At 36.7% G+C, this 25547-nt stretch overlaps 1 long non-coding RNA gene across 1 annotated transcript in view; it reads right to left on the minus strand.

Annotated features, from left to right (window-relative positions):
- Positions 1-7394: 7394 nt before the first annotated feature.
- LOC125778458 (uncharacterized) overlaps positions 7395-25547 on the minus strand; it is a 62664-nt gene continuing 44511 nt past the window's right edge. The window contains exon 2 of the long non-coding RNA XR_007422727.1: positions 7395-7471. This is a non-coding gene — a long non-coding RNA (uncharacterized LOC125778458). The remainder of the gene's footprint in view (positions 7472-25547) is intronic.

Raw genomic sequence — 25547 nt, forward strand, 5'->3', positions numbered from 1 at the left:
TTCCACAGTATTTAAGGATCACCCTTTGAAAGGTTAAAAATCAAATTAATTGCAACATTTTTGACCACCCTAAGGCTTAGTGGTTGTATTTAGAAATTTGATTTTTTCTTAAAGTTATGGGCCACCCTACGATCTAAAACTAAAAAATAAACTAAAAAAATATCTGTTTTACTTCTATATTCTAAGGGTATCTAAGAAAAAAGCTTCGATTTTCACATATTACTGTATCAACCTTTGACATTGAGGTTAAGGTAAAATATTCTCTTCTACATTTTCCTAACCCTTAAGAACCAGCCTACGAGGCAAAGGTTATTGTTAATAAGGTGTGTTTTTTTATTTATTCCTTTTATTGTAGTCCTTTCTGAACTAACCCCAAAAATTTTAGAACCAATTTACCTTACAGAAGTTAGAAGATTAGGTTAGGTTATAACTAGTAGAAGGCTGACATGCCATTAGTAAAGATAGAGGTGGTTCAGTCTAATTTGAGCTGAAAACGTCAAGGCTTTTTGCGAATTTTAAGAGCGACTTGATATCTAATTTTGATATTTCATCTACTCCCTAGGATTGCGAAGGTTGTAAGGATTTAAGATGAGCTCTAGATAAGGCTGGACAGAACTATAGGAGGCATTCCAACGCATCATTTATGTCAACTTCCTTGCACTTTCTTTCTTCATGTATGACTGGATGGTCCAGCTTACATGAAATGGCAGTAAGTTGTGACCTATCATTAGGTCATCAAAAATACTTTAGTCCTTTTGAGACCGTGTGAGTAAAAAGCATGCGTCGTTAAGGCATCTCAGTCTTCTCCGCCTATCAGCCCTTTCGGATATTTCATTTTCGTATGTCGTTTTTAGCGACTTGGATATTTCGTGTACTGTTTCGCTAGCCAGACGGATTGCATAATTGGCAATCTGATCAACTTTTTTAATTTCGTTACATTTACTGATTCCCTGTTTCTAATGACATTCTCTGACGTAATGCGAAGTCAGATAATTGGCATCCAACTGTCGGCGCATATACTGATCTTTATGTTGTTTCCTGCATTATTAGCTAATACGCAGCTTCAAGGATCGCCTGTAGTCTAACTCTACCCAATAGACTCCGGCGCTAATGCCATAACCACCTTAATGGCTACTGAACGTTCCACTGATAGATAAAGGGTAAGAGTCTATTTTGTCCACCTATCCCCTGCTTATCGAGCTATGCCTAAAGAATCCTGAGAATAATTTACCTAACGTCGCCCATCACGAAACTGATTTCGTTGCCAATTGGCGCTAGATTGAGTAATCGTTCTAATACAGCCATTTGAGGAGTTCTGAAAAGATTGTGAGTAAAATACTTTCTACCTAGCATTTTTCGTTACTCTCGGAACAGTGAAAAACTCTCTGAATTATTTTTTTTTTCTATCGGGATGAATGTACGAATTTTCTAAAGCATGTAAAAGTTGTTGAAGATTAGGAAAGCGGTGCCAACAAGTATTAGTTTCTAATCAGTTTTCAATTACCATATCTCAAATAGCCCAACATTTTCAACATTTTTTTAAGTAAGCCTTAGACATCCCTCGTATATTATGTTCTGCTAAGGCATCAGTACTGTTGATACATTCTGCATCATGACTAACATTACGTCAAGGGCGTAATGCTTAAACAATTTCTTAAATTTGTTCGTACACATTTTTTGGCCACCCTAGTGCATTCGTAAATATGTTGTACACAGTATGTTGGAGCCTTGTATAATTCTTGTACCAGTTTTTCTTTTTTCGGTTAGAATTTTTGTTCTAATTTCTTTACACTTGGCAAGCAAAACCGAAAATTGGCTGACTGCGGCAATCTGCACAAACTTCCAGCCGCTCCCAACTACTGCGACTAAGCTTGTTGACAATGTAAAGCGCTTAAAATCGACCAGAATAAGCGCCTATGATTTTTCGACATTTTTTACATTTCCACTTCGTCTTTTTTTATTGCCTCATTTGTAGTTTCTTGTTTTCGAAATGGTTTTTCTTTTTCATTTTTAGTTTTCAGTTTGACGATCTCTGCTTTTTGGCCAAGTCCCACACATCCATAGATGCAACGTCGCATTTTTTTATTTTATTTGATTTTTTCGTTTTTTGTTTTTTTTTTTTTGTTTTTGCTATGCTTTCTCCTTTACGAAATTATGCTGCCAGTGAATTTGATTGGATTTACGTTAAATTAAATTTTACGCTTGCACAGCAACATTGCCGAGTTGCCACTATGACACTCGGCAAATGTTACCCCTATATGTTCTATGTGTGTATGTGCATATGTAGACATGTCGTCAGAAATTAAACTCGATTGTACGCTTGACATCTGCCGGACATGTTTGAAAATTCTCGAAATTTAATTTTAGCAGTTTATATGTTCGTGCAAATGCACGGAAAATATACTCGTTCTTACATTACTACACATTTGTGCGCACTGTGATGATTTTATGTACCCAGTAAAATAACTTAGAATTGCCAAATATTATTTCAGTGTAACTCAAAAAGGGTTCCACAGACGGAACTTATTGAACGAACGTTAGATACCAGACAATTATTAAGAAAATAAAAAATAGAAACAAAAGTTATAATTATCCTATGCCTATTTAGTAAGCCAGGGTTACCAAAGTGCGTGTAACAACAAAAATTTGCGCCACGTTGTCCTAAGCCAATTGTTGAAACTCTTTATAAAATAATTACGACCAAACTCTTGTTTGGACTTGTTCTGTCAACAATAGGTTAATCCAAAGGAAAAAAATGCCAAGAAGAAATAAGCTTTACACAATAGAAGGGGAATTCTGTTCGATCAGGATAACGCCAGGCCATAAACAAAAGGTATCGGTTCGGAGATTCTTGTAATCCACCTTCCAGTCCGAACTTGATATCAATTGATTACTATATTTAACTGTGTATAGCAAACGAATTTCCGGTAAAATATTATCCTCAAAAGAAGCTTGTAAAAATCGACTAGCCTAGATTTTTGCCAATATGGACGAGGGTTTATATGAGTTCACTATAAAGTACCTTAAATGGAAGCAAATTCTTAGAAATATGTAGTTAATAACGGGTTATCCAAGAATAGGTACTTTTTTCAATAGCTCCTTTTTGACAGATCCCGCATGAGTCGTGTCAAGCTGTCATGTTATTTTTGTTCAGTATTGTTTTGCATTTCATCATGGAAAGACTTATGCCTGAACAACATTTACAAATAGTTCAATTTTATTACGAAAATTCATGTTCTGTACGTGTTTCGCGCGCTTCGTTCAATTTATGATTAAGATAATCGGTATACTGAGCTTAATATTTCTTGCACCATCACTCATTTTGAGACCCAGCATTCATAATTGTATAATATTTAACCAAATAGACCACGTCCAGCACGAAATGAAGAAAATATAGCAGCCGTAGCTAAGAGTGTACACAAAGATCGTGGAGAATCCATTTGGCGCCGTTCTCAGCAACTCGTACTGCCATATGGAACGACTTGGAGCATTTTACGTCGCTATCTTAAGTTGAAACCGTACAAAATATAGCTTGTGCATAAACTGAAACCGCTCGATCTTCCCAAACGACATCGCTTCGATCTTGGACTCTTGAAAAGTTCCAAGAAGATTCGATGTTTCCCATTTCTGTGTCAAGGGAGATGCAAACAAGCAAACTTATCGCATTTGGAACGAAGAGCAACCTGAAGAGATTCAATAGCTGACATTTCATCCATGAAAAATGGTTAGGTGTGGTTTATAGGCGGTTGGAATCATCAGCTCGTATTTCTTCAAAAATGATAACATCAACGGCAACCGTTATCGCGTCATGATAATCGATCATTTGATGCCTGAAATTGAACCTCGTAATCACGACCACCTTTGGTTTCAACAGCTCACATCGCATCAATCAATGGATTTATTGAGAGAACACAGATAATTCTACGTTTTTGACCGGTAATTGTCCACTAAGATCGTGCGATATCACATCGTTAGTCTTTTTCTGTGGGGATATGTAAAGTCTAAAATATTTGCGGACGATTTCGCTTCGATTCAAGCCTTGGAGCGAAATATCATGCGTGTCATTCGCCCATTACCCGCCGATATCCTCGAACGAGCCAACGAGAATTATACGAATGGATGGACCATCTGAGACCTAGCCGCGGCCAAAATTTTAAAAAGATAATCTAATAATAATAAATGCCGAGTATGCTCTTTCGAATGATAATGGACATTCCTTATAAAATATGAAGTGTCTGTTTTTTTCCTTAAAAAATAAGGGAATCTTGAAACGGATCACCCTTTCCAAATACAGTATTTGACCTAAGTCGAATCATTCTACATAAGCTAAATAAAATATCCAATCTTTTTACTTTGTTGTACCTTGTAAAAAAGCAAAGTCTTTGAAATAGTTAATACATAATGGATCAGATATTCCAGAAAGTCCGTGGCCTTTACGCTACTGAAAGTGAATAATACAATTTTTTTTCTATCTTATCAGGGTTTTATTAGGAAATTTCGATTTGGGGGTTTATATACGTAGTGGAATCCCTTACCTTACGACTACTCAAACACAAAGTTCTTTTTATTCTCCACAAATGTAGTATAATGAAATTCTAAACGACTTCTTATTTAAATAAGAATGATGTCTAATATCCAGGTAAGGCTTAGCCGACTCCAAAATTGATTAACCATGTTTCCGTGGAACTACGACTTCAAAGATTACCGAAAATTTAGAAATTTGTGGATTGTCTGTTGATATTAATTTTAATCTGAAATAGTTGATTTTATTCAGTACGAAGGGGATAAGAAGATCCAATAACTTATTGCGAGCTCTTCGAATAATGTTTCAAAAGTATTGTTTCGTTGAGCAGATACTTCCTAAAAGTATTAGCGTATAATAAATTAATGTTAAAAGGTATTTACTGAGTTTAAGTGAGGCTGCGAATTAATTCATGACACAAATGGAATGTAAAAAATATAAGGAACTAGTTGCTTTTGGCAAAGTGCATCATACGGGAATTGGAAAAGTCTTAACTGAAACCAGTTCAATATACATTTATAAGGTCAGGCTAGGAATGTTATCGGAGAGGTTTGAAAAAGGAAAAATATGTGTTAAAATCCATGTGACAAACTTGAAAGAAAGAATAATTTACGGGCGAAACGAGGTCGGATACAGCAAAAGGTTGTGGGGAATCGAGAAAACTTAACACGTTAATCCACGCCTTTTCACTTTTTTTCGGAAATTATTAGAGTACTCCGTCAAATGAGTCTACAATCTTTCTTCCATTTTCGAGTTTCAATATGAAAAAGTCAAGAGAAACATATTTTTTGCTAAGATATCATGTATAGTTAGCCAAAAGAAAGATGAATCGAAAGATTATTGTTTGAAAATTTGACCTTTTGAAAAATAACTGTTATATAGGGTGATTTTTTAAGAGCTTGATAACTTTTTTAAAAAAAAAAACGCATAAAATTTGCAAAATCTCATCGGTTCTTTATTTGAAACGTTAGATTGGTTCATGACATTTACTTTTTGAAGATAATTTCATTTAAATGTTGACCGCGGCTGCGTCTTAGGTGGTCCATTCGGAAAGTCCAATTTTGGGCAACTTTTTCGAGCATTTCGGCCGGAATAGCCCGAATTTCTTCGGAAATGTTGTCTTCCAAAGCTGGAATAGTTGCTGGCTTATTTCTGTAGACTTTAGACTTGACGTAGCCCCACAAAAAATAGTCTAAAGGCGTTAAATCGCATGATCTTGGTGGCCAACTTACGGGTCCATTTCTTGAGATGAATTGTTGTCCGAAGTTTTCCCTCAAAATGGCCATAGAATCGCGAGCTGTGTGGCATGTAGCGCCATCTTGTTGAAACCACATGTCAACCAAGTTCAGTTCTTCCATTTTTGGCAACAAAAAGTTTGTTAGCATCGAACGATAGCGATCGCCATTCACCGTAACGTTGCGTCCAACAGCATCAGCAAAATACGGTCCAATGATTCCACCAGCGTACAAACCACACCAAACAGTGCATTTTTCGGGATGCATGGGCAGTTCTTGAACGGCTTCTGGTTGCTCTTCACCCCAAATGCGGCAATTTTGCTTATTTACGTAGCCATTCAACCAGAAATGAGCCTCATCGCTGAACAAAATTTGTCGATAAACACATTTCGAACCGAACACTGATTTTGGTAATAAAATTCAATGATTTGCAAGCGTTGCTCGTTAGTAAGTCTATTCATGATGAAATGTCAAAGCATACTGAGCATCTTTCTCTTTGACACCATGTCTGAAATCCCACGTGATCTGTCAAATACTAATGCATGAAAATCCTAACCTCAAAAAAATCACCCGTTACATGGATTGCTACAATAGCTAAGTATGGTTATAGTAATATTTACTTAATATTTTTTTCATATTTTATATGTTTTGTCAGATACCTTACCTCACAGCGTTGCAATGTCTTCGACACCTTTCCGATTTTGCTTAATTTTTTTATTATTGTTGTGGTTTTCTTAAGATCATCCACTTGCTGTTGGTAACACCGAAAACCCCTGCTTGTGTTGCTGGAATTGTGGTCTTTCACTCGAGCGCGCTGTTGCTGGTTGCCACTTAAATCCCGCTTGTTGTGGTTTAGCTAATTTGAAAGCAACATGTAAATGAGAACACAATGCTTGAAATGATTGTTCCATAATTTCTGTTACGATTTTGTGATGGAAATTGTTTCATGTGCTTATCGAGGCATAGAGATAACGTATGACTTGTGAGCAGTTATGAGATATTATTTTTTATAATTTTAGACTTTAGAGCGAGTTATTTTATGAGACATGAGAGTTGCATTATTTTAAGAGTTTGTTTTGTTTAAGAAACGAAAATTTTTACTTGATGATTTTTAGAAAAGTATTTTTTTAGTTCAACCTTAGTTTTAGTGAGCGTGACATTTAGATTATTACTTTTTTAGGAAACAGTTGTGTTGAAATTAGTGCTTTCGTTTAAAGTGTGCAGAGTTGCATTTACAAAGTTGTTTGTTTTAGAAGCCAATTAGATTTTGTGAGCAATTTTTTGCGTGAGAGTTAGACGAAAGTTGACGAGAGAGTATTTTTGTAAAGAGTAGTTGCTATAAATGCTTTTAGAAAATGTATCTTCATAAAAAAAGAATTATTTTCATTTTACAAAAAACTTTTTATTATTTATTTTTGTCATTACTAATGACTTAAATATTTACAGCTATATTTTTATGAACACGCGGTTGCACATGATTTATTTCATATATGCTTTGATGACATTTATGTTTTAGATTATCTTTTTAAGTTTTACTTTTGCAATAATTTAATGCTGTTTTTGATTTTATTTGCATTTATTTTGTGTGTATTTTTTTGACATGCTGTGCGCACAATTTTAAAACATTTGATTTATGATTTTTTTTTTTTTTTTTATTTTGAAAATTTATTTTGTGGTTTGCGATATTTACAGGCGCATTGATGAGAGTTGTATGCTATGGAAGAGACAGAAAGAGAAAGAGAGCGTTATGAATAAGAAAATAGTAAATCATTATTTTCATTGGTGAATTGATGATTTGCTTGTGGTTATTGTTATTACAATTGTTGTATTGATAAATTATGCATTTATTTCCATTTATGAATATTTGATATGCATTAACTATTTACCTACATACATACAAACATACTTATATAATATTCGTAATTGTGTTGTGTGAAAATTTATGTTTCCATGTTTGTTGAGGCGAAAATCGAAAGCCAAACTCATAAATTCTAAATGACAAATCGCAGTGACGAGAAAAAATGACGAAAATGCAAAACAAAAGCGTAAACAAGTGAGCACTGAAGAATTCAATGCCAACAACTGCCGGAGTTTTGTGTAATAAAAGCAGAAAAAATCAGCAGTTGAAAGCACAGTGAAGTGAAAAAATTAAAAGTGTAAAAGACATTAATACTACAATAAAAATTTCAGTATTTACGCTTCAAATAATTTTTTAAATGTTTGAATGCATTTAAATATTCACAAAGGTCTGAGAGCAGAAATCAATATATAATTGCTATAATTGTTCTATATTAGTTGATTAGAATAATGATTTCAAGGTAATTTATACTCCGCAAAAATTTTAAAAATCAATAAATAAAAATAAAAAGCTACAAAATGTATGAAATAGTGTAACCCTGGAATAATAAAGGGTAATTCATTTCGAGTTTCCATAGTTTTTTAAAGAAAAAACACAGAAACTTGAAACTTAAACAGTAATGTTCATTACAGTCGTTTACTGGTGGAGGGCGCTCGGAGAAACCACATTAGAAGCAGCTGAAGCGTGTTCAAAGAGCGGCCCTCAGTGGCATCTATGACGCACTAAGAACAACCCCAACAATGACCTAAATTCGATTTTGCACATGGCACATAGCAGATAGATGCTTTGCGGAGAAGGCTATAAATACCTTTTTGGAAACTGGGTATATGAAAATCCCGATTCAGGGACACATTAAACTGCTCCACTGCTTCGATTAAATTAATTCCAAAGTAGTAGAGGTCACTGCACTGCAAAACCCTCTTCTCGCGGTTCTTTTTCAGTCTGCGAGCGATTTCTGGGCGGGGCAAAGCGTTGGAGAATCGGTGAATTGAGGTTTTTCGCGGATGAAACGAAGAAGTAGAAGATGAAGCCATCTATCGGGAACTCTTTAACAATTCTAGTTTCAGATGAGTGTAGCATCTTTCAAGCGCAGATGTTTGTCATCAAGGTAGCAATAGACATATTTCTCCGAAGTGGCTTTATTAGCTTTGAGCTTGCTGACTCTGCACTCTAAACTAACCAAGGAGCTCATGACAACAGCTTCAAGCTTTTTCCATATTGAACTGTTATGGGTATCCGGTCACAACGTAATCGTTAGTATAGTACCAATGAGTTGATAGAGATGGCACTCATTCTCCAATTTCATACGACTGGAAGTGAGTTGGTTTTCCGATGTCCTGATACACTCTTGTTTCGAACCTATGGATCTGTAGCAACTCAGCAAGCGCTGATCAACAACCCCAACTTGTGTAACTGCGAGATCTTTCTGTGAGAGTAAACCGTAAGCGGTAGCCTTAACTGCTTGCTATTTGCAAACTTGGTGTCGAAGTCGAAGTTCACTTTATTCCACATTTATTGTAATGTCTTACAATGTGCCAAAAGAATTAGAAAATTCCTATCTATATTCGAAAAATCGGAAAGCTGTCATTGCCGTCGAATGCTTTATGGCTTTGTTTATGTTGTTTTGACTTCTCTGCGATGCATTGCTGCAGCCAGTTTTCTTCAAGGGCACACAAGTGCACTAAAGAAGTTACAATCCGGATACAGGTAGTAACTCACATACAAATAGACGGGCAAACTTGCTCCAAAGCTTCGCACTAAATCCATAACAATTTGCACTTCCTTTTCAACGCAAGCAAACGCAACTATTTCAAGGTTCCTCTGTTGTTTGTGCCGACTTGGCAAAATACTTGAAAATATATTGTCATATTGTCGTGGAAATTGAAGAATATTTATGGTTTAACTTGTAAAGTGAATGTAAACAATAACACGTTAAAGCGTGTGACCTTTACACCTTGACTTGTTGGCAGAGCATTTTTTACCTTCAGTGGAAATAACAAATACTTAGCATGGAAAATTGCGCATTTGTCTCAACAGTTTAAGGGCAAACCTTTTTTCCGAAGGATTTATTTTTTAAATCATATAGGTTTAAAAAATTGCAATTTTAGCATCAAAAGCAAAGTTTTGTAACATTTCCAAGAACAAGCGTAAATACTGCAGTGCTATTTTAGTAGAGACGATAGTGTTGAGTTAAGATCTCTACCGCAACATTTAACAGATGGACATTGAAAGTATGAAGGAAATCTCTAAATTTTGCTTCTGTTTGTAGCCATCGACTAAGCATCGATCGTTTACTCAAAGCCATCACAAAAATCTAGTACACTCTCGAACTCAAAATTCATTCATGCCAATATATCTTACTTTGAACTATTATTGAATTCAATTTCTACTTCTCAGCTTGTAGAATAAAAGCTTATAAATCTACCGGTTATTGTAGTGTTCACATGAGTTAAAGAGCCGTATGGCTTGTAGTGTTCAAGATAAAGTTATTGATAAGCTTTGCGACCCTTAAACGATATGAAAGGAACTAATAGTGATCTTAAACATTTTATTAAACCATATTTGAAATTTCTTCAGTTCTAAAGTTCCACTATACCGAGAAGAAATTTGATTCCCACATCCTAACAAACCTAACCTAAAACTGAGTCCAGAACCTCATTAGAACGTTAGTTAATATGGTCATGACATTAGTTTGTGACTTTGAGCAATAAAGTTTTTTTTCTTTGATAACATATCTATGAATAATACTATTGTTAGAACTTGAGCCCCAAGTTTTGGTCGCAGAATGCCATAAATTCAAGATGGGTAAAGTTTGTAGTATTCTGCAGCAACGAAGACTCAAAATCGCTTAGCCTTGCAGTTAGAAGTGGCTATTGGTATCGGGTTTATATAGATCTAATAGGTTTATTAGTTTTCGTAGCCTAAGCGTACGATACCCCAAGAGCCGATATATTCCTCTTTCAGTTGTAGACCACTCTAGAAAGAGTTGCGTTTCAGGATCTTCAACAAATAATTAGAGGTCAGTGTTTTACAATCCAGGAGGTATCGGAAATGGATAGCCATCATTTAGGGATTTTTAGGTTAAATATATTATAATTTTCATCTCGGTAGGAATACTAATGGTATAAAATATAGTGTTCTGTCGAAAACTAAAGCAGTGTGACAGTAAAGTCCAAAGCGAATCAAGGAACTATAAAACTGTGTGAGTTTCTACCTAAACTTTTATCTGGAGCGAACAGACGAACTCAAGTCACATCTGGGTATTAACTGACCAGCTTTTTTTATTTCCATGTAATACCTGCTTTCGACAGCACGAAAAGGAGCTGCCTTTATGCCGCGATGTCTGAATTTGGTATCCCCGCAAAACTAATATGGCTGTGTAAACTGACGCTGACCAACACGAAAAGCTCCGTCAGGATCGGGAAGGACCTCTCCGAGCCGTTCGATACCAAACGAGGTTTCAGACAAGGCGACTCCCTATCGTGCGACTTTTTCAATCTGCTGCTGGAGAAAATAATTCGAGCTGCAGAGCTGAATCGAGCAGGTACAATCTTTTATAAGAGTGTACAGCTGCTGGCGTATGCCGATGATATTGATATCATCGGTCTCAACACCCGCGCCGTTAGTTCTGCTTTCTCCAGACTGAACAAGGAAGCAACGCAAATGGGTCTGGCAGTGAATGAGGGCAAGACGAAATATCTCCTGTCATCAAACAAACAGTCATCGCACTCGCGTCTTGGCCCCCACGTCACTGTTGACAGTCATAACTTTGAAGTTGTAGATAATTTCGTCTATTTAGGAACCAGCGTTAACACCACCAACAATGTCAGCCTGGAAATCCAACGCAGGATTACTCTTGCCAACAGGTGCTACTTCGGACTGAGTAGGCAATTGAAAAGTAAAGTCCTCTCTCGACGAACAAAAGCCAAACTCTATAAGACGCTCATAATTCCCGTCCTGCTATATGGTGCAGAGGCTTGGACGATGACAACAACCGATGAGTCGACGTTGCGAGTTTTCGAGAGAAAAGTTCTGCGAAAGATTTATGGTCCTTTGCGCGTTGGCCATGGCGAATATCGCATTCGATGGAACGATGAGCTGTACGAGATATACGACGACATTGACATAGTTCAGCGAATTAAAAGACAGCGGCTACGCTGGCTAGGTCATGTTGTCCGGATGGATGAAAACACTCCAGCTCTGAAAGTGTTCGACGCAGTACCCGCCGCGGGAAGCAGAGGAAGAGGAAGACCTCCACTCCGTTGGAAGGACCAAGTGGAGAAGGACCTGGCCTCGCTTGGAATATCCAATTGGCGCCACGTAGCGAAGAGAAGAAACGACTGGCGCGCTGTTGTTGACTCGGCTATAATCGCGTAAGCGGTGTCTACGCCAGTAAAGAAGAAGAAGATACCTAGGAAATCTCAAAATGTTTTTTTTTCCAAAGTATTGTGAAAGGGTTTATGGACCGCAATATGATTTTCTAATGTGACAGCCTGTCTGTTCACCGAGCCGTTTTTCAGTAAAAGTGAAATTGAATAATGCTAAAGCTTCTTACACGTGTTTCCTAACACCTGAGAAAGTGGGTAATGCATACGAGTTAAATCGGACTTTTTCTACCCTCACAAAACACCGTTATTCTTAAAGAAATAAGGTGTCGGTGAAGTTATGAACCTCATATCTAAACCTTTTAGTTCATAGTAAGAAAGAGTATTAATAAAAGAGAACACTTGGGTGCGCAGGACAATTCCGCTTCGATTCAGATAATGGAGCCAACCCCCGCGTGCCATTCGCCAGATACCAGTCGAAATGCTCAAACGAATCATCAAAAATTGGACTAAACGGATGGATCATCTGAGATGTAGCCGCGGTCAACATTTGAAACAGATAATCTACAAAAATTAAATACCAAAGAATGTTCTTTCGAATGACAATAAACATTCCCGAAATTTGAAATTTCTCGTAGAGAACTTAAAATCGTTTACCTTTAAATTGAATTTTGAATACCTTCCAAATTTTTATAATGGAAGTGAATCAGAGTAATTTTAATAGATTTAAGTTGTTCTAAATATTTGACTGAATTGTTAAAATACTACTCGGATCGTTTAGAAGCAGGCAAACGCTCAAAGTTCTAATAATGGTTGAAAACTGTCTAAAGTGTATGTTATAAAGAACTCTTTCAAACGTTTCAAGGGATCCTAAACCTGCGCGAAACTTCTACTCAAACTTGATTTGATTTGAAGGCAAAGCAGATGAGCTCGCAGAAGGGGACACTTATTCTAATTGCGATGGTTTAGCAATGTGTTCTCCTCTAGTGATCTAGGCCTGGACCTTTTCCATAGACATGCAAGTGGTAATGCTGATAATCATATCGAACGCTAATTATGAAATTTGAATGGAAGAAGGTGAAGTGAAATCTCCCGGACACATTCTCCTCCATTGTTCAGCTTTCCCAAGACTGATGTTGAAGCATTACGGCGGGCTCAATACTTAGGAGTAGTCGATATGACAATGAAACTGCAGTCCATGTGGAATCCGTTTTCGATCGACCTTTCAATCTAACCTAATTTGATTTAAAAAATAATAATAATTTAAGAAAATATTCGTGGCACTCGAAGTAGAAGTTTGCGCGCTGCCAGTTCCACTACAGTTAGCATAACTTCGCAACACTTAAAAATGCCAACACAACTTTATTATATTTCAAATATTCAGGTTATAACCAAGTGTTTTACGACAGAAAAAAAGCATCACATTTCAATGCCAACAGGTGTTTCAACAAGCTGCGAATGAAAGAACGATTGAAGAAAGGCAAGCATGCGGGGCAAAGCAAGCATACGACCATGCCGAGGCAGCAATGCGCTTAAGGCCTCCTCAAGTGCAGCACTTGGGCGCTCATTGTATATATGTGAATGAATAATATTTTACTTAGTTGCTTAGATATTTTCTTTATGAATTGAATTCCAAAGATTCAAAGTCACACACACAAGCGGAGATACTTACATACACACACACACAGGTAATCATATAAATAGACGAGTAATCCGACTAAGCCACTTGAGTTGCTCAATGCACAAGACCTGCCCCTTCCGGCTGGCCCACCCACACCCACAGCTCGGCAATATTCTTTTGAAAGTGATTTCTTTAGTTTCATTTAGACAGACGGACATATGGCATAGTAGCGCAGTATAAGCGGTTCGTAAGCCTAACAAATAACGCAAAAAGGATATTTCATTTTCTGCTTGAGTAATCCTTTTTCTTTCTGTTCTGCACCGCTGCCGCTGCGTGTCTTTTTCTTGTTGTTTTTTCGTTTGTTTTTTGTTTTCATTGCTGAAAGTCAAATGAGTGACATTGGCCTACAGCTGAACGCAGCTGGAGACAAAAGGTTGAATATGAGTTTAATGTGCTCGTAAAAGCTTTGCTTGAAGGTAGCTCTAACTGATGTTGTTGTTATTGCCGCCAGCAGCTAAAAGCCATGAGGTAAAGTGTGTAGATGCTTAACATACAGTTTGACTAAATAAATTTTAGTCGATAAGAAATTTACCCTTTTCTTTGGCTTGATGTCTTTTCTTTTATTTTTTGACCATTTCCAAGTTTGTCCCGTCGAACTTTCATTAGTTTGGAAAATTTATGTGTGCAGCAAATTGCTTTTGGATTCACAAGAAATTACAGTTATCAACTTATGTGGGCCGCAAGACAACTGATGCCAATTTAATTTGCAATCAAAATGATCAAAAGTAGTTGAAATAGGCAACCAAATGAAGGCAAATGCGAAATGAGCGGCATAATTTAAGGGGAGAAAATGAAAATGAATTTATTTAACAAAATGAAGAACAATGGGTAATATGTTGGTATGTAAATGGCGAATAAAAAACTACACCAACTGGCTGCAAGCGCATCGCCGTAAACCTACATAACGAAGCATAATTAATTGGAAAATTTTTTGAAGACTCTCAATACTCCCTAATGCACTGCTGCTAATAGTAGAAATACCCAATAGGAAACATTTTAGTAAAATAAAGAAATACAACTTTTAGAAAGGAGTTAATATACCCAATAGGAAATATTTTATTTAAAGGTTAAAAGAAAATAACCACTTGGACTTATTTTAGTGCAGCAATATAATCAAATTCTGAATTTCAGGTCTCATGATCAAGTGTCTAGTCCTCACAGCCTTGAGCTGATTTAAAAAATATAAGTAATAGATTGATTGGTTTCCGCCATTTTATATTTTAGAATCAAGACATATATAAGATATAAATAAACCACTGATTTTGAACAAATTTCGCAAAACCTTTGATGGTATTCGGGCCTTATTTTGAAACTCAGACTAAATCGGTATATTTTGCTACGATCTTGAACTTGACTTAGATATTCTACTCCAACCTGAACTTCAAACCTATATCAATAATAATAATTTTCAGATATTTTTTTATCGCCACGAATGGCCGCAAAAACTCGAAACTTTAGTCACATCTCCGTTGAACATTGGGAAAACTCATGCCAATTGTTTCAGTAGCCCCTAGAACTAATTCCATATATAAAAAGTTTTTCGAAGTTCCTGTTTTATACCGTGTATAACGGTCTATACCCTCACAAATACAAAAGGTTCCTTACAAGCACTTTATTCCTATCATTTAGTTTGTATGACAGCTATTTGCTATAGTGATTGAAACAGTTTCTTTGGAGAGGCATGTATAAAAGTATACGCAAGAAAGTAAAGTTCTCTGAGCGCCATTCACATGGTAGTGCCCAGAACCGATTTCACGACTCCAGTGTAGGACCAAATATGCTCTGGATTACCAAAAACTATCTGCTTGAAGGCGATCCATCCCTCCCCAAGGTTGTGCGCTGGGTTCTGGACCCGCCACGTAAAGAACGCATGAACAAATGAAAAGGACAAAGAAGTCTCGGATGAGAAGAATCAAACCGTTTTTAGCTTGATGGATTTTTCGGACTATACGTCATCTAGACTTGCTAAGAAGAGTCTTTGTTAAAACAGTAAGACACGCTCAGGATTCGTTACTTTCCTTTGTGCTTCATTTTGTAGGATATAATATGTCAGTTTGGTTAGGCAAAGTGTAAGACAAGCTGTTGATGTTGACTTCTAAGTTGAGTATCATCAAATACTTTAATTTTAGGTAGAGTACAGGGTTTGCGGAAAGTAATAAGACCGTCTAAATTCGGTAGAGAGCATTCTTAGCTAATAAGCGGCTGGTCAGTTGTCTCCGAGCACCTGAAGAGTCAGGATAAATATTTTCGCTCGACGTTTTTCTGTGAGAAGTGTAAGCCAAAAATGCAGCGTTCGTTAGAGCAGAGGCACGCGATTAAATTCTGCGTGAATCTGATACAGAGACGGTTGATATGATCAAGCAGGCGCAGGCCCAGATGTTGCCTTAGCAATAAGCTTGGTTTCGGTGGCACCAGGCCTTTTTGGATGGTCGAGAAGAGGTCGCTGATGAAGACCGTGCTGGGAGACCTACGACTTCGACAAACACTAACAGATGGTCCCAAAAGTGGTCTCTGACGACCAGAAATTGCGGCGAGTGGAAAACTGCCAAGAAAATTTTAACATGTCTGAAAGTGTCCCTCCATTTTGGAATAACGTAATCACAGGTCAACCCTATAGCCCACATGTGGCCCCCCGAACTTTTTTTGTTTCTTTTCCTGAAAAGGCCGATGAAAGTCAAGCATTTTGAGCCGACAGAGGGGATCCAAGCAGCATGCACCTTGGCTCTCAAGGCTATACCGTAGAATGTCTTCCATGATGACTTCAATGTTTGTAAATCGCGATGCATCGACGCAGAAGGTAGGTTCCAAAGTAAACAGGACTTTTTGAACCTACCGCCCCTGGTGGCGCCATCTATATGTCGACATGTGCGTTATCTGCTATTTTTATCGATTGTCCAGTAAGAATTTCATGACATTTCATTGATCTGAAGTGAAGATATTCCGTTTTAAGTGTCAGTATGTGTTATCGGTGCAAAAATGAGCTGCGAACAAAGAGCCAACATTAAATTTTGTTTTAAAATTGGTAAAATGTTTCAATTTATGAAACAAGTTAAGTTAGGTAAGATGTTTGCAACACCCAGAAGTAAACGTCCTATAAGTCGATTATGTCATATATGTAAAGCTTGCTGTCTTTTTTAATACCTTTTCTTTCCAAGAAAATGCTCATTTGTCGGAACCGCCGATCTCATACCGCTGTATAATACAGATGTCATAAAAACTCTATGGATCTTTAGACTTAGGCTTCGCTATAGTCTTCGAACAAATTATTAAGATCGAACTAAACTAAACCAAACTGACCGATCAAACTCAAGTTCTATTATTGGAAAAAAAATTATTTAAGAGAGTATTAAAGGTTTTTTCTTATTTTTACCTATTCTAATAAAGTTGCTCATGAAATCCCACCACTCATTTTAAAACTTTCATTTGAGTTATACCGACATGAATAGGAATTATATGGATTTCAAAAGTAAGTAACGATTCGTAACTAAGGAAAATGTAGTACAAGTATGTAAAACCTCTGAGTCTAGGTAACTCCCGAGCAGAAAACTATTGATGACGATAAAAAGTATAATCAGAGCAGACTACTCGCAGTGAACTTGTCTACAGGGCTTTACTCCAAACAAATACATTGTAGGTAAATAAACAAAATTTGTGAATTACAGAACAGCAACCAACTCCAAATGGAGCCTCAAACTGCTCTCACACACTGGCATACATACACATACTGAGCGTTGGGCGTTGAAAATAAAGTTTACTAACGAATTTAACATGCCCTAATAGCATTTGCAAGCCAGTCGGCGGGTGGAAAATTTAGGGCTGCTACGTGAAACGTCTATTTTCATGTCATCTATGTGTGGGGGTGTGTATGTGTGTGGACTCACAAACACAGCGACGGAAAACATAAAGCGTAGACTAAAAGAACTTGTTTAAAACACGACGACGATGGCGAGCGGGGGTTAAATGAGAAACAACAACTGTTTGGCATTTTTTCTAAAGGATGTACGAAAGGTAAAGGCAGCGAAAGCACCGAAAGCAATGTGAAAATCTGCATGTGGAATAAATGGCAAAAAAATCTGTTAGAGATGTAAAAGTGGTTATATACACATATATTTATAAATGTGTGTATGTGTGCATATTTTTATTATTGTGTGTTGCTTTTATTTTTGTTTTTAACTACTTGCGCTTAATTTCTGTCTGCAGCTGCCTTTTACGTACGCAATTAAGAAAGCAACTGACCGGTGGGATGGGTAATTTAAAAATCTGTTAAAATGTTGATTCTGCTAGAGTGAATTAGCTTAACCGACGGGCCCATAATATTACGTTGGATGCTTTGTAAAACATATTTTATGGTTGTCTTTTAGTTTTAAAGTTGGCGCACAACGTTTAATGTTTGAAGCAAAAAGCTGGACTGTTTTAAATATTTAATTAGATTTGGCTGGGGAAGAGTGTACTTCAAGAAATGGGTAGAATTTGGAGGTACTTAGCCGATGCTTGGGCAATGCAAGTAGGTACAGGGTAAGAAAAGCCGTATACTTATAAAACTTGAATCAAAGAATGAACCATAGGAGACATAGTCACGACCAACATTTTGAATGAAATAATCTTCACAAACCAAATGCTAAAGAATTTTCTTTGAAATATTTCTGTGTTTTTTATTCAAATAGGGAATAACCTCGAAATGAATCCAGAGGCTATTGGAGTCTAACAGTCAGTTTTTTGTAAATCTTTATATATATAAATCTTCTGACCGTGTGTTTGCATTTGAACTGCTCCTAAACGGATGGACCGATTGTGAAGAAATTTTGCGTGTATGTTCAAGGAGATTCGAGAGTGGTTTAGATTTACAATTTGGTCCACTGGAAAATGTTTTTTAAATTATTTTTAATCAATTGTTAATTTTGGAATGATGGCGCTACCATCGCAGTATCCAATATTCAAACCTTAAATTGGCGTAAACGTGCATTAAAGAAAACGATGCCAAAGTAAAAGGCGACATCTGTGGATCAAGTTTTTATATTGTGGACAGAGTTGTAATAAATTGGGTGATTCAATACATCTATGGGTAGCTATAACATTTTTTTCATACCTGCTAACTATTGGAGGGGGTATCTTGACAGGCAATTTAAAATTGCAAAAGGTCTGGCATAAAAAAATTGCGGCATAACTGAAATGTTGATAAAAAATTTGAGATATACAGAAATCTTTTCGAAGCATTGCACAGAGCAATGCAATATTTAAGCGGGAACGATGAATACATATATGCGTACAATTTCAAACTAATCCTTCCTGAAAAATAATAAAATTGCTAAATATTCGGAATGGTAGAATAGAACTGCAATCAAATACACAATGCAATGAATTAAAACTTGTTCATTTATCATTCGATGAATAATATACCACGGGCATCCCCAAAGACTGATGCCATAACCTTGCCAGCCGATTTTTTTGTCTTTCCACGCTTGAGAACCGTTTCTTAATATGCAGTCCACCAGCCTGACAATCGATTGGACTCGATTGATATCATTGATGCACAGCCCAAATTCAATAGTATTTTTACCCCAAAAACCAATTCTTTCTTAACGCACGAAATGCTTTTTGATTCATTTTTGTTGCTTCATCAAAAATGCGATTATTCCTTAACTAATACTTATAATCTAACTAACAGAAATCATATAGATGGTATTAGTAGTACTATCTATGTATCAGCCACAGTAAAACGTAAACGGGTCCTCTAGTTGAGGTATATTTTCAACCTTTTTGACCTGATCCTAGAAGCACCAGAGTTGCAATTCTTGACAAACTTAATATACCTTCCTCAGGGTATAAAAAGGAAATTAAACACATTCAAGAGCAAAGCCCTAGTTATTGCAAAGACGAGTATCTACGAGTTATTTCTACACTTTTATCGAGTTCGTTTATTGGTCTTCGACAGACGCATGCTCTCAGCAGCAATACTGTGCGTACACATGTAACTCAGTAGCATATTTCTAAATGTATGCTAGAAATAATAAATAAAAGCGAGAAAAATGTCATCACAGTATGTACTAATATACTTATATAATATATAACGCACCCCATGTTATATTTTCAAAGAAAATTCGAAGTCATGGAAGCGAGAGAAAAGCGAGTAATTAAAGTCATTAAGGAAAGTGGGGTCTAGATTTTTTGTTGACGAGGTGACAGACCACCTTTACTCACGCACCTTGGACAATAATCTATGTCAATTAAACAGGTTTGCCGCAAAAAGACTTGAGATCATAGAGGAGTTTGCTTGGCAACTTTATTTTACCATATAGTATTCTGATATCGACGGTTATGACAAATGAATGAATAAATGTGTATAAAGCTCAGATCGATACCTCAAAAACTTATAAAAATATAGTTCATGTCTATACCGATGGAGAGACAGGCATACGGATATGGCTAAAACGACTCATACGTCACAAGCTTTGTATCAAACTTAATACATATAACCCCTTACAGGGCGGGAACAAAAGGTTGGGAATAAGGTAAGGTTATATTAATAATAAATTATTTTCTGTTAAACCCACATGTCCCTAGAAGTATTTTTTTTCTATAATGGGATTTCAGTCAAGTTGTATACAGTTATGTTGATGAAAATAGGAAAGCACTGCCATATGTTTCCAATAATTTATTGCAATCATAAAACTTTACTATTACCAACATTTAGAGCCATTTTGAAGTGGCATTTTTCAAAAAGTTTAGCAATTTTTACCCCTTTCTTTAAGTTATACTTCGGAATAAAATATATACACCATTTATCAATGTACATAACGATTCCTCATACATTCACCAAAAGTACACTCTCTTTGTAACTCTCAACTTATAACAGCTAAAAATCCCACCGTAAACTTAACACCCCCACATTTCTTTTACCCCTAACAGACCCCTATCTGTTTGAATTGTTCGCATTTACTGTTGTCCGATTATTTGCTTCAACTACGTGTAGTAAATCCAATCAGTTCGACCTACGCTTGTGCGCCTTTGCCACCAGCAATCGTTCAAATAGCCAACAGAAGTTTCGAAATTAACGCGTACAAAGTGACGGGGAGCAGATAGAGATGGAAAGCATACGAGTATTTGTTGGTAGGAATGTACCATACGCTTAATCTCTTGTGCTTGCGACTGCGCCTTATTTTAAGAGCTTTCCATTCAGTTTATTTAATTACATTTCGCGATATTGAATGAAAGTTAAACTCGGACAGGAAGAATTGAATGCAGGTGTAAAATAAATTGCATACTTTTCGGAGCTAACAGTTTTATTGCGGGAATTATAGTGTGATGTCTGCCTTTACTCTAACGAGAACATCAACCAGTTGGACAGCGACACCTTCCCAATAAAGGGATCGGACGTTGCAGCTGCATGACCTTATATCGTAAACCTTAAACCGCAGAGGACGTCTTTAAAATACATTGCGGTCTCTCATCCTATGCTGTTTTCTTATTTTCTTTGACAGTTTTTTTTTTTTGTTTGGTGGCAGATCCAAACCCAGCACACAACCCTGAGGTTGGGATATTTTGCTTTCTCACTTTAGCTCACATGTAAAATAATCCTTTCTGGCCACTCTCAACTGAATGTCGCTCAGAGAACTTACTAGACTTGCGTGAACTTCTACTAACTACGAGCACTTCATCCCCACGCCAAATTCGAAGTCGTAGATAATTTCGTCTATCTTGGAACCAGCATAAATACCATTAACAATGTCAGTCTCGAAATCCAATTCAGAATAACTCTTGCCAACAGGTGCTTCTTCGGACTGAGTAAAGAATTGAGAAGTAAAGTTCTCTCTTGACGAACAAAGACCAAACTCTATAAGTAACTCATTATTCCTGTCCTGCTATCCGTCCGTATGGATGAACACGCTCCAGCTCTGAAAGTATTCGACGCAGTACCCGCCAGGGTAAGCAGAGAAGGCAGAAGACCTCCACCCAGTTGGAAAATCAGGTGGAGAAGAACTTGGCTACACTTGGAATAGCGCTTTCGAAATAAATATTACGAAGTATAATTGGTCCATACCAATCTAGTAACCTAAACTTGTCCGTTATTTCAACGGCGGTAATTTCTTAAATCCGTTTGATTAAAGATATTAATTTTTTAAGAAGTGGTATTGTGTTCGAATTTCTGTTATTATAATAGAAAAATGTCTAAAACATTGCAAAATATTCTTAACCCTTTCATGCCGATTCTAGAGTCAACATACTGTAACTAACAATCCAGGGCACTAAGGACTTTGAAATTTTTATCACTTCATACTGGAGTTATGACTAACATATATGTGTCCTAAAAAATGTTTTAGCTCCGCCTATTTTAATTCGGGCATGAAAGGGTTAAAATCCCTCAAGATAACATGAGATCCCACTTAAAGCGCTATGTACAATCCATTATGAAAGGAAAAAAATCCTATAGTTAGGTATCAGCTACCTACAAAACACGTTAAACCTGCGTTTTTCTCCTTAATTTCCGTTTCCCATATTCCTTCGTAAGGGTGTTTCAGTCATGAGTTGGTAATGGTTGAACATTCAAGAATGAAATGTTGAGATGATTTGTTTTCATCTTCGTGTCAGTGTCCAATTAGAACTCCTAAAACTTTGACCATTGAACTTTACGCATGACGATGAGCTTACTCGACCTCTTTCAATTTACCCAACAGAATTCCTTCCCATTTCCGTTCGACTGCTACTGAGACTGAAGTACCTCACCTAGCAAACTCATCACCCTTGCAGTTTTCTGTAATATTTCTGTCGCAAAAACCAGTATAATCATACAGTAACTCAATGTGAGAGATAAGAGTCTTGACATCTTTTTACCAGACTCATCGGGCATCATTCTTGGTGGAACGAGCTGTGATTATGAGTAGCTCTGTATAGGGTATATTTAAAGTTTTTGCCGCATCGTGACTGCTGCCTTTGCTAGGTTTGCGTGTCCAGCCCACTGGAACTGAAATACTTTCTTATCGATTGACAGTCATTTGGGTTCGCTTTTCAAGTTGTATCACTTTGGCTTTTATGAAGTTCTGTGAAGTATTATTGCAGGTATAACCTTAAAACAAGAGGTTGTGAATAGTTCCCGTGTGTGACTCCTCCATCAACTCTCCTCGCAAACTTTGATTCATCCGTAAAAAATCTGACGTTCTTCTCTTCCTGCGCCCCTCCTATATATCTGTCCATACATCCCACAAATGTATAGTATGTCAGCAGAGAAGAGAAAATATAGCAAGGAGCAGCGTCGGCAACCTAGTAATCCAAGTATAATATTAGAGTCCATATAAATATAGAGTCCAGTCTTTACTAAAAATCTTTTCTAATTTTCATAGAATCTCATGCTCAAGATTACCTATTCCAGAATATTATATAATATTTAACTATTTTCAATTCATCATGAAATGGGTTATGATAAATGTCGTTTGCAACACAATGTCTGTATCATCAGTTCGCTCTTGTCGCCATCCCCTATTTTCGGCACGCTTGCCACCCATACAACTTTTCCTATCTCTACATGCGCAACTTTTTGCGTGACATTTCATCGGTCAGCATACAATTTTCTCAATTCATTTCTTTTCTCATTTGTGTCATAAGAAAGTTTCACCAACTTGTCCGACGCCGGGTCCGTGCATCATTGCTGTTCGATTGGACGGGCCATCATGTTGACTTGGCCTTTTTCTACATGTTTTTTTTCTCTTTGTATTTTTCTGCTGTTTTTTCTTCGCACGTTGCTGCCGCTGTCTCCGGTTGTCATCTTTGTCGGGGCTCCTCATTTTTATTTGCGTTGTCCTTTATTTATTTGTCGTCCCCCACCTCTGCAACCATATTTACTTTGTAAATTGTAGAAATGCGTATGTGCTTTGTTGTTGTTATCGTTGTTGTTGCTTGTGACGAGGCAATGCTTCATATCGATGTGTTCTTATCAAGCGTTTTCCACGCTGTTACGCATTTTCTTAAAGCATTTCACACCTCCGGCCGGCGTTGAGTGATGTTCATCCATTTTCCTGTTTTTTGAGTTTATTTTTTATTGTGAATTGTATGATATATTTTTTATGTTTTTCTTTATATGATTTTTTTAGAGAATTGTTAAGAATTTGGAGTTAATTGATTTTTATATTTAAATGATAAGCCCCAAGATTCAACGATTTCTCCCACTAAGAATATTGAACTCGAAGAAAAAAAGTAACGAATCCATCGTTCTATAATCATCTAAAGCATCTTTCCCATAATTCTGTCGGTAAATCCATTCAAAAACTGTATCATAAGTCTCACATTTTTACCATTCTTCGAAACCCTGCCGAAAGTAGTGTGCTCCTTTCACAATGGTCAAAAGAGTCCCTCTGGAAAACTTGTAAATTAATGTGGTACACAAAATACTTCTTTATTATCTTTTTTGAAATATCATTTCTCTCCTTAACAAACTTATATGCCCTCAAAACTTAAAAAAGGACTTTATTTTTTCATTCTTACACCCTAGATATTATCACTGCCCTGCTTGAATCCTAACAACACACAAATTTCTCTCTGCCTTCACCCTTGCAAAACTTATCACTTCGTCGGCTATCCCTACAATAATACTTGACAGAAGCCTATAAAATACCAGAGAAATACAACTTGAAAAGCGAACCCAAATATGTAACTGTCGCTTTCAAGAGGTAAAAAGGTATTTCGGTTCTCGTATACCAGACACACAAACTCAGCAAAGGAACCCGCTACGATTAAGTTAAAGATTTAAATATCGTATTTTGTCAATAGATGTCGTTGCAGTCGTATATCTTCGGTGTCATCAATCACATTGTGTCAAACGCTTGAGATTTTACTTCATTTAAACAAAAAAAATTAAATTCAGGGAAGTTGAAAAAAATTTACAGCTGTTCAAAAATTAGTGAAAATAAGGAAGAAGTTCGCTATATATATTTCTATATATATGAAATTTGTAAAGTATACAGAGACGATGCTGTATCAGTTGGCGTAGCACAACAATGGTTCGCTCGCTTCCCTTCTAGAAATTTCGATGTGAAAGATGCACCTCGCTCTGATCGACATATCATTAAAAAAATCGATGTGGAAAAGATTAATCGCCCTGACATCGTTAAGGAACTTAATATTCGTCATTAAGCGGTTTTGAACTATTTAAAAAGGCTGACTACGAAATGAAGCTTGATGTTTGGTTACCACATGAATTGTCTGTGAAAATTTTAGTGGACCGAATTAACATCTTCGCTTCTTCAAGCTCATGGCCCAAGCCTGGTGAAGCTCAACAAATGGCCGGAAAGCCAGGATTGACGCCTCGTAAGGTTATGCTGAGTGTTGAATGGGATTGGAAAGGAATCATCCACTATGAGCTGCTCCAGCCTGGTCGAACGATTGATTCTACATTTTACTCAACAACTGATGAGATTGAAGCAAGCAATCGAAATCGGCCAGAACTGTTCAGCAGAAAGGGCTTCGTCTTCCATCAAGACAAACACATCTTTGACGACTCGGCAAAAACTAAGGAAGCTTGGCTGAGAAGTTTTGATGCATCCACCATATAGCCGTGACCTTGCACCATCAGACTACCTTTTATTTCGGTCAATGCAGTACTCGATTAATGGTTTCAAGAGAAGCCAAAATTACTTGCCGCAGTTTTCGCCGAGAAACCAGAAAAATTTTGCACTGATGGAATAATATCTCTAGTGGAATGGCAAAAGTGGTCGACCAAAATGATATAAATTTGGTTTATTTAATTTCATTATAAATATAAAAAAGTAAGTTGAAGTTTGATTAGAAATACAAAAAGACTTTTTTGGACGACCCAATATACATACCATTTACAGAGCTACTCATAATCACAGCTTGTTCCATCAAGAACTAATCTTATGTGTTAGAAGGAGAAAGCCATCGAAAATTAAATAAATAAGGTTCCTGAAAACTAGAAAAT

Source organism: Bactrocera dorsalis, chromosome 1 (genome assembly GCF_023373825.1).
Source record: "Bactrocera dorsalis isolate Fly_Bdor chromosome 1, ASM2337382v1, whole genome shotgun sequence".
NCBI lineage: Eukaryota > Metazoa > Arthropoda > Insecta > Diptera > Tephritidae > Bactrocera > Bactrocera dorsalis.